This window comes from Oryzias latipes, chromosome 23 (assembly GCF_053564925.1).
Source record: "Oryzias latipes strain Hd-rR chromosome 23, Olatipes_Hd-rR_3.1".
NCBI classification, from domain to species: domain Eukaryota; kingdom Metazoa; phylum Chordata; class Actinopteri; order Beloniformes; family Adrianichthyidae; genus Oryzias; species Oryzias latipes.
Genome location: NC_136259.1, coordinates 4471336 through 4482458, shown reverse-complemented (window position 1 = coordinate 4482458; position 11123 = coordinate 4471336). Strand labels below are relative to the sequence as shown.

General features: G+C 43.2%; 1 long non-coding RNA gene across 1 annotated transcript; it reads left to right on the top strand.

Moving 5' to 3' along the window:
* Window positions 1–10260: 10260 nt before the first annotated feature.
* LOC144989520 (uncharacterized) lies at window positions 10261–10791 on the top strand. Its single transcript, XR_013653762.1, has 2 exons — window positions 10261–10440; window positions 10522–10791. It is a non-coding gene; the product is annotated as an uncharacterized LOC144989520 (long non-coding RNA).
* Window positions 10792–11123: the final 332 nt, after the last annotated feature.

Here is an 11123-nt window from a genome sequence, read left to right as displayed (position 1 = left end):
CGATTAGCATCATCAACTGACTCAGAAAAACACATTCCTCCATTGGCGAGAGCTATATGTCAAAGGTTGATAAAAAAAACCCTTTTTCCAAAATGGCGGCTTTTCTGTTGATTTTATCTCCATAGCAACCATTTTATGTTTTGGTCAACTCGGGAGGACGAACAGATTGACGTCAGTTTCGGACAAATCGGTAAAAGTAAACTTTTTGTTGTCCTTAGCAACAGTGGTTTTATGCTAGCCACGCCCACATTCCTTATATGTCCATATCCAGTGTTTTTCAATGTATTCTGTTTCAGGCATTAATGCATGCATTCAATTTTCACTGTATTGTATTGAAATGCATGGGAGTTATAACACTGCGCCACTTTGCTAGCTTGCCACGCGCACGCCGTTCAAAATCTACAACTTCTAATTCCAACATTTTTTCCACAGTAGCTTGCCATTGATGCCCAAAAAATTTTGAGACGATCGATGAAAATTCCAACGACAAGTTTACGTTTGAATCCGGTGGTAAAGGTGTTTTTTATAGAAAATTCAAGATGGCCGCCTTTTCCCGAGGTCAAAGGTCGACGAAACTCCAGAGGTGAATGTAAACTTACGCTAGGGACATGCGAGTCAAATTTCGTGAAAATCGCTCGAAAAAAAGTTCATTTTTCCATATTGAGTAAAAACGCGAAAAACTCAAAATGGCAGATTTTGGCACAAAATGGCCGCCATACCGTAGGTCGTGTCGCCATCACGTAATGATTTCAAAACTTTCTTTGGATATACCCGACAAAGTTATCTGGGTTTCGTTAGCCGATTCTTAAAAATAAAATCCGAAAAAATTTTTTTTTGCCGAGTCAGCACTTTTTTTTGCGATCGTTTTTTGTTTACCACGGCCACATTCCTTTATCGATTTTGTCGTATGTGACATCGTTTTGTTCAGTGTGGGCCAGGGTATCGCATATTTCAGTTTCAGGCTATTCCGATAAAATATGTGCGAGCTAGCTAAAATGGCGACGGTTGCGAATTCGCCACGCGCACGCGTTTCAAATTCTACAACTTCTAATTCCAACATTTTGTCCACAGTAGCTTGCCATTGATGCCCGAGAAGTTTCAAAAAGATCGATAAAAATCCCTAGGACGAGTTTTCGTTTGTATCCGTTACTAAAGGTGCTTTTTTATGAAAATTCAAGATGGCCGCCCCTTCCCAAGGTCAAAGGTCAACGAAACTTCATTGGTAGTTGTAGAATCATGGTCTTGGCATGTGTGTGCAATTTCGTGAAAATCGCTTAAACAAAAGGGTCGTTTTCCCATTTTGTCATAAAACACGAAAATCGCCATTTCTCTGTGTTCGCCACAAAATGGCCGCCAAGCCGTAGGTCGTGTGGCCATCCCATAATGATTTCATAACTTCTCTGGGATATATCCAACACGTGTGTTTTGGTTTCGTAACTGTATTTCAAAATATTTTTTTTTGGCCCCATAAGCGATTTTCGGCCCATTCATTTTTTTTACGGGAACGCTCGCCGTGATGTCATCGTTGTGGGGGAGGTGACGTTCTCTTTGCCGAAAATTCATTTTCAATTTATCCCAGGTGTGTGCCAATTTTGGTGAGTTTTCGGGTATGTGGCGGGGGTCAAATTTGAGCTCAAAGGCGCGATAAGAAAGCGGAATAATAATAATGAAACAAAGCAGAAACAATATAGAAGTTTTTGCGGTTAGGATTTCCTATGTATTTCAATGCGGCCTGTCTTTTACTATAGGCTGGGCATGTCTTTTTGGCTTTAAACCCGTCTTTTGAGGGCTTTTTTGGGCTTTTTTGTGCTTTTGTCGTCATTTTTGCGACTACAATTTTTACGTTTTTGCGTTGGTGTTGTGCGTGTGTGTGTGTATTTTTGTTGCGTTACACAATTGTCGTGTCGTTTTGTGTTTTGGGCGACTTTTGACCCCGTTTTTTGGCGTTTTGACGCGTTTTTTTGACGTTTTGGACCTTTTTGAGTGTTCGACCCTCGTACCAGTTACAATATGGTCCTTGCACTCTGTGAGTGCTGCGGGCCATAATTAAAGCCGCAAGCGGCGTTGTATGGCCCGCAGACGCAACCCGCCTTCCACGCCCAACTCTACGCACCACCGCCCTCACCGCCCTCACCGCCCACTTTTGATGAAGGCTAGTCAAAACTGCATATGCTAATTATGCTAACTATGCTAGCTATGCTAATGTGGCTAAAAGTGCTAGCATAGCGATCAGCATCATCAACTGACTCAGAAAAACACATTACCTAAAATGCTACTTATGCTAACTATGCTAGCTATGCTAATGTGGCTAATAGTGCTAGCATAGCGATCAGCATCATCAACTGACTCAGAAAAACACATTACCTAAAATGCTCATTATGCTAATTATGCTAACTATGCTAATGTGGCTAAAAGTGCTAGCATAGCGATCAGCATCATCAACTGACTCAGAAAAACACATTACCTAAAATGCTAATTATGCTAACTATGCTAGCTATGCTAATGTGGCTAAAAGTGCTAGCATAGCGATCAGCATCATCAACTGACTCAGAAAAACACATTACCTAAAATGCTTCTTATGCTAACTATGCTAGCTATGCTAATGTGGCTAATAGTGCTAGCATAGGGATCAGCATCATCAACTGACTCAGAAAAACACATTACCTAAAATGCTAATTATGCTAACTATGCTAGCTATGCTAATGTGGCTAAAAGTGCTAGCATAGCGATCAGCATCATCAACTGACTCAGAAAAACACATTACCTAAAATGCTAATTATGGTAACTATGCTAGCTATGCTAATGTGGCTAAAAGTGCTAGCATAGCGATCAGCATCATCAACTGACTCAGAAAAACACATTCCTCCATTGGTGAGAGCTATATGTTATAACTTGATAAAAAAACCACTTTTTTCCAAAATGGCGGCTTTTCTGTTGATTTTATTTCCATAGCAACCATTTTATGTTTTGGTCCCCTCGGGAGGACGAACAGATTGACGTCAGTTTCGGACAAATCGGTAAAAGTAAACTTTTTGTTGTCCTTAGCAACAGTGGTTTTATGCTAACCACGCCCACATTCCTTATATGTCCATATCCAGTGTTTTTCAATGTATTCAGTTTCAGGCATTAATGCATGCATTAAATTTTCATTGTATTGTATTGAAATGCATGGGAGTTATAACACTGCGCCACTTTGCTAGCTCACCACGCGCACGCCGTTCAAAATCTACAACTTCTAATTCCAACATTTTTTCCACAGTAGCTTGCCATTGATGCCCAAAAAGTTTCGAGACGATCGATGAAAATTCCAACGACAAGTTTACGTTTGAATCTGGTGGTAAAGGTGTTTTTTATAGAAAATTCAAGATGGCCGCCTTTTCCCGAGGTCAGAGGTCAATGAAACTCCAGAGGTGATTGTAGACTTACGCTAGGGACATGCGCGTCAAATTTCGTGAAAATCGCTTGAAAAAAAGTTCATTTTTCCATATTGTGTAAAAACGCGAAAAACTCAAAATGGCAGATTTTGGCACAAAATGGCCGCCAAACAGTAGGTCGTGTCGCCATCACGTAATGATTTCAAAACTTTCTTTGGATATATCCGACAAAGTTATCTTGTTTTCGTTAGCCGATTCTTAAAAATAAAATCCGAAAAAATTTTTTTTTGCCGAGTCAGCACTTTTTTTTGCGATCGTTTTTTGTTTACCACGGCCACATTCCTTTATCGATTTTGTCGTATGTGACATTGTTTTGTTCAGTGTGGGCCAGGGAATCGTATATTTCAGTTTCACGACATTCCGATAAAATATGTGCAAGCTAGCTAAAATGGCGACGGTTGCGAATTCGCCACGCGCACGCGTTTCAAAATCTACAACTTCTAATTCCAACATTTTGTCCACAATTGATTGCCATTGATGCCCAAGAAGTTTCAAAAAGATCGATGAAAATTCCTAGGACGAGTTTTCGTTTGAATACCTTACTAAAGGTGCTTTTTTATGAAAATTCAAGATGGCCGCCCCTTCCCAAGGTCAAAGGTCAACGAAACTTCTTTGGTTATTGTAGAATCAGGGTCTTGGCATGTGTGTGCAATTTCGTGACAATCGCATTACCAAAAGTGTCGTTTTCCCATATTGTCAAAAAACACGAAAATCGCCTTTTCACTGAGTTCGCCACAAAATGGCCGCCAAGCTGTAGGTCGTGTGGCCATCCCATAATGATTTCAAATCTTCTTTGGGATATCTCCAACACGCGTGTTTTGGGTTCGTAACTGTATTCCAAAATTTTTTTTTTTGGCCCCATAAGCGATTTTCGGCCCATTCATTTTTTTTACGAGAACGCTCGCCGTGATGTCATCGTCGTGGGGGGGTTGACGTTTTCTTTGCCGAAAATTTATTTTCAATTTATCCCAGATGTGTGCCAATTTTGGTGAGTTTTCGGGTATGTGGCGGGGGTCAAATTTGAGCTCAAAGGCGCGATAAGAAAGCGGAATAATAATTAAAGCCGCAAGCGGCGTTGTATGGCCCGCAGACGCAACCCGCCTTCCACGCCCAACTCTACGCACTACCGCGGCCCTCTCCGCCCTCACCGCCCACAAATTAAAAGCTAATCAAGGCTGGATTTGCTCATAATGCTAACTATGCTAACTATGCTAATGTGACTAAAAGTCCTAGCATAGCGATCAGCATAATCAACTCTCAGAAAAACACAGTTCCTAAAATGCTAATTATGCTAACTATGCTAGCTATGCTAATGTGGCTAAAAGTGCTAGCATAGCGATCAGCATCATCAACTGACTCAGAAAAACACATTACCTAAAATGCTAATTATGCTAACTATGCTAATGTGGCTAAAAGTGCTAGCATAGCAATCAGCATCTTCAACTGACTCAGAAAAACACATTACCTAAAATGCTAATTATGCTAACTATGCTAGCTATGCTAATGTGGCTAAAAGTGCTAGCATAGCGATCAGCATCATCAACTGACTCAAAAAAACACATTTCCTAAAATGCTAATTATGCTAACTATGCTAGCTATGCTAATGTGGCTAAAATTGCTAGCATAGCGATCAGCATCATCAACTGACTCAGAAAAACACATTCCTCCATTGGTGAGAGTTATATGTCATAAGTTGCTAAAAAGCCCACTTTTTCCAAAATGGCGGCTTTTCTGTTGATTTTATCTCCATAGCAACCATTTTATGTTTTGGTCCCCTCGGGAGGACGAACAGATTGACGTCAGTTTCGGACAAATCGGTAAAAGTAAACTTTTTGTCGTCCTTAGCAACAGTGGTTTTATGCTAACCACGCCCACATTCCTTATATGTCCATATCCAGTGTTTTTCAATGTATTCAGTTTCAGGCATTAATGCATGCATTCAATTTTCACTGTATTGTATTGAAATGCATGGGAGTTATAACAGTGCGCCACTTTGCTAGCTTGCCATGCGCACGCCGTTCAAAATCTACAACTTCTAATTCCAACATTTTTTACACAGTAGCTTGCCATTGATGCCCAAAAAGTTTTGAGACGATCGAAGAAAATTCCAACGACAAGTTTACGTTTGAATCTGGTGGTTAAGGTGTTTTTTATAGAAAATTCAAGATGGCCGCCTTTTCCCGAGGTCAAAGGTCGACGAAACTCCAAAGGTGATTGTAGACTTACGCTAGCAACATGTGAGTCAAATTTCGTGAAAATCGCTCGAAAAAAAGTTCCTTTTTCCATATTGTGTAGAAACGCGAAAAACTCAAAATGGCAGATTTTGGCACAAAATGGCCGCCAAGCCGTAGGTCGTGCGGCCGTCCCATAATGCTTTCAAAACATCTTTGGGATATCCCCCACACGTGTGTCTTGGTTTCGCGGCTGTATTTTGAAGTACATTTTGTTCGGCCCCATACGCGATTTTCGGCCCATTCATTTTTTTGACGGGATCGCTGGCCGTGATGTCATCGTCTTCGGGGGGGTGACGTTGACTTTGTGGAAAATTCATTTGCAATTTATCCCAGGTGTGTGCACGTTTTGGTGACTTTTCGAGCATGCGGCGGGGGTCAAATTCTCGCTGAAAGGCGGCGAAGTCGTCGTTCCAACTGCGAAAACAATATGGTCCTTGCAGTCAGTGACTGCTGCTGCGGGCCATAATAAGGTATGAGGAATAGCAGTGCGCGACTTTGCGAGCTCGCCACGCGGACGCCGTTCAAAATCTACAACTTCTAATTGCAACATTTTTTTCACAGTAGCTTGCCGTTGATGCCCAAAATGTTTCGAGACGATCGCGGAAAATTCCAACGACAAGTTTACGATTGAATCCAGGGGTAAAGGCGTTTTTTATAGAAAATTCAAGATGGCGGCCTTTTCCCGAGGTCAAAGGTGGACGAAACTCCAGAGGTAGTTGTGGACTGGCTCTAGCAACATGTGAGTCAAATTTCGTGAAAATCGCTCGAAAAAAAGTTCCTTTTTCCATATTGTGTAGAAACGCGAAAAACTCAAAATGGCAGATTTTGGCACAAAATGGCCGCCAAGCCGTAGGTCGTGTGGCCATCCCATAATGCTTTCAAAACATCTTTGGGATATCCCCGACACGTGTGTCTTGGTTTCGCGGCTGTATTTTGAAGTACATTTTGTTCGGCCCCATACGCGATTTTCGGCCCATTCATTTTTTTGACGGGATCGCTGGCCGTGATGTCATCGTCTTCGGGGGGGTGACGTTGACTTTGTGGAAAATTCATTTGCAATTTATCCCAGGTGTGTGCACGTTTTGGTGACTTTTCGAGCATGCGGCGGGGGTCAAATTCTCGCTGAAAGGCGGCGAAGTCGTCGTTCCAACTGCGAAAACAATATGGTCCTTGCAGTCAGTGACTGCTGCTGCGGGCCATAATAAGGTATGAGGAATAGCAGTGCGCGACTTTGCGAGCTCGCCACGCGGACGCCGTTCAAAATCTACAACTTCTAATTGCAACATTTTTTTCACAGTAGCTTGCCGTTGATGCCCAAAAAGTTTCGAGACGATCGCGGAAAATTCCAACGACAAGTTTACGATTGAATCCAGGGGTAAAGGCGTTTTTTATAGAAAATTCAAGATGGCGGCCTTTTCCCGAGGTCAAAGGTGGACGAAACTCCAGAGGTAGTTGTGGACTGGCTCTAGCAACATGTGAGTCAAATTTCGTGAAAATCGCTCGAAAAAAAGTTCCTTTTTCCATATTGTGTAGAAACGCGAAAAACTCAAAATGGCAGATTTTGGCACAAAATGGCCGCCAAGCCGTAGGTCGTGTGGCCGTCCCATAATGCTTTCAAAACATCTTTGGGATATCCCCGACACGTGTGTCTTGGTTTCGCGGCTGTATTTTGAAGTACATTTTGTTCGGCCCCATACGCGATTTTCGGCCCATTCATTTTTTTGACGGGATCGCTGGCCGTGATGTCATCGTCTTCGGGGGGGTGACGTTGACTTTGTGGAAAATTCATTTGCAATTTATCCCAGGTGTGTGCACGTTTTGGTGACTTTTCGAGCATGCGGCGGGGGTCAAATTCTCGCTGAAAGGCGGCGAAGTCGTCGTTCCAACTGCGAAAACAATATGGTCCTTGCAGTCAGTGACTGCTGCTGCGGGCCATAATAAGGTATGAGGAATAGCAGTGCGCGACTTTGCGAGCTCGCCACGCGGACGCCGTTCAAAATCTACAACTTCTAATTGCAACATTTTTTTCACAATAGCTTGCCGTTGATGCCCAAAAAGTTTCGAGACGATCGCGGAAAATTCCAACGACAAGTTTACGATTGAATCCAGGGGTAAAGGCGTTTTTTATAGTAAATTCAAGATGGCGGCCTTTTCCCGAGGTCAAAGGTGGACGAAACTCCAGAGGTAGTTGTGGACTGGCTCTAGCAACATGTGAGTCAAATTTCGTGAAAATCGCTCGAAAAAAAGTTCCTTTTTCCATATTGTGTAGAAACGCGAAAAACGCAAAATGGCAGATTTTGGCACAAAATGGCCGCCAAACCGTAGGTCGTGTCACCATCCCGTAATGATTTCAAAACGTCCTTTGGATATCGCGGACAAGGGTATATGGGTTTCGTTAGTCGATTCTCAAAAAAAAAGTTCCGAATTTTTTCGTTTTTGCCGAGTCGGCACATTTTTTTGCGACGGTTTTTTGCTTACCACGCCCACATTCCTTTATCGATCTTGTCGTGCGTAGCATCGTTTTGTTCAGCGCGGGCCAAGGAATCGCATATTTCCTCTTCACGACATTGCGATGAAAAATGTGCGAGCTAGCCAAGATGGCAACGGTTGCTAGCTCGCCACGCGCACGCCGTTCAAAATCTACAACTTCTAATTCCAACATTTTGTCCAGAGTAGCTGGCCGTTGGTGCCCGAAAAGTTACGAGACGATTGAGGAAAATTCCAACGACGAGTTTTCGTTTGTATCTGGTGCTAAAGGTGCTTTTTTGAGAAAATTCCAGATGGCGGCCTTTTCCCAAGGTCAAAGGTCAACGACACTTCCGGGGTGTTTGTAGACTGGAGCTGGCAGCAAGTGTGTGCAATTGCGTGAAAATCGCTCAAACAAAAGTATCTTTTCCCCATATTGTGGGAAAACACGAAAATCGCCAATTCTCAGAGTTCGCCACAAAATGGCCGCCAAGCCGTAGGTCGTGTGGCCGTCCCATAATGCTTTCAAAACATCTTTGGGATATCCCCGACACGTGTGTCTTGGTTTCGCGGCTGTATTTTGAAGTACATTTTGTTAGGCCCCATACGCGATTTTCGGCCCATTCATTTTTTTGACGGGATCGCTGGCCGTGATGTCATCGTCTTCGGGGGGGTGACGTTGACTTTGTGGAAAATTCATTTGCAATTTATCCCAGGTGTGTGCACGTTTTGGTGACTTTTCGAGCATGCGGCGGGGGTCAAATTCTCGCTGAAAGGCGGCGAAGTCGTCGTTCCAACTGCGAAAACAATATGGTCCTTGCAGTCAGTGACTGCTGCTGCGGGCCATAATAATAATTAAAGCCGCAAGCGGCGTTGTATGGCCCGCAGGCGCTACCCGCCCCTTCCCTCGCTGCCCACCTCTACACACCATTCGCTCCCGGCCCCCGCTTCTACGTCCCACCCGCCCTCGCTTCCCACGTCTACGCACCTCCCCCTCTTTCCCCACCTCTACACCCCACCCACCCCTGCTGCCCTGGTGTAGGCACCACCAGTGCTCTCACCACCCTCAATTAACCAGACCCCACTTGCTAAGCAGCCACTTCATACCCCTGACCCCCCCTTCTCTTCCTGTAAGTCTAATTGCATGTGCATGTGATATAAGTGATGTCCAGGGTGTTGCCTTAGTCCAACAGTAGCCAGACTGTTGCAGCTCTGTGTCCCCACATAGGATCAAACTGGTGAAGAAAATGGATGGCTGGATAGAAACTTGACTTTCTAGGTTAAACATCCTCAGCAGGTCACATTTTTCTTGTGTTGTTGCCTCTTTTGACTGTAAACGTGGTAACTCCTTAGTATTAAAGTATGAAGTGTTTGTTTGAATGTATGAACCATTGAACCCATTTTTCATTATGTGTTGCTGTCCAACAGTGAAAGTTTTCACATATTTGACAAGAATGTGTCTTTGAGTCATAGCTTTTAAAATGAAGGACCAGAACTTGAGTGAAGAGATGAATGCATGAATCTTCCATTCAGATAACAGTTCATTTGACAATAGCTCATAGAATCAATGTTATTTTAGGTCTTATGCTAATATGTGAAAACAGACATGAAAAACACCTGTTCATTTCTCCAGTGTTAAGAGACTTTTATTTCTGCAACTCAGTTATTTACAAGATTTTTACTTTCATGACAGACACAATCTGAAACCACTATGAACAAAAAAGCCTTGTAAACACAAACGTCAGTGTAAATGTATGTGTGTGTGTGATTGTGAGGATGTGCAGACTTCTGTCTTGCTGGTCCTTGGAGGAGCATGAACAGTCCATCAGCGTCTTCATCACTGCAGCTTCTGCTTTCCATCACCTGATGTAGAAAAGAGAACTCCCTTTAGAACAGAGCAGGAATTTTATCTGTTCAATGAGTTCACATCAGGGTTCCTGGAAGTTTCTTCTATTTCTATTTCTTTGGATACAGTTACAACTATCCGTCTCCTCAGTTTGTCATCAATGTTCCTCTTCCATCGTCCAGTGAGGTTGGCTACTGTCCCGTGGGTCTTAAACTTCTGACTAATATGTGCCACTGTGGTCACAGGAACTTCAAGCTGCTTAGAGATGCGGAGCAGATGTGGTCTGTGACGTCTGCACTGGAACAAACGACACGCCCTGAAGTCCTGTCTGACCTGCCTTTCTCCTTCCTGGGAGGAACACCTTCAGCCTCATTTGAAAGCAGCTGCATTGAAGAAACACAAGCTGGTGGGACCCTCCAAGAACCTGCAGGAGAACATCTGCTCCTCCAGTCATGATGAGGTGATGAGGATGTTCTGTCGCACTGATCACAATCTGTTCTCTCTGCTCTGTGGAAGAACATAACACTGTCTCATCTCACAGCTGCTTCAACAGCAGGTGGAGGAGAGTGAGGAGGTCTTCACTGAGATGATCCGTCTCATCCAGAAGAGAAGAGGTGAAGTGAAGAACAGGATCAGATTCCAACAGCTAACTGAAGTGAGGGGGGTCAAAGGTCTTCAGAAGGAGGTGGAGCAGGAGATGACTGAGCTGATGAGGAGATGCTGTGAGCGTCAGCAGAGACGGGATGGCAAAGCAGTTATCTGTCACTGACACCTGTGTTCTTTATGATATGAATAAATCAAGTCAACGTGGTATTCTGTCATTTTCTCACTGAGTGAAGATGCTTGAATGCTTCCCATAACCTACAATGATTGACATGTAACACTCACAAAAGCTCATCTAGCTTACATACTGATGTGGTAGCAATTTTCACTTTTTGTAAGAATTCAAACAACTTTCTGTGTGTTAACATGTTTAAAAAATCATGTTAGGCCAGAATTAAAGAAAACCATCAGTCTTTAAAGGAGAAATGGAGCAGTTCAAACCTCATTGAATGTGGACAGGTGGGTATTTATTTTTTCTGATGAGATAAAGATGCTTTGTACTTAAAAATAGGCTTCCAAATTTCAGGGGAACAAATGTAA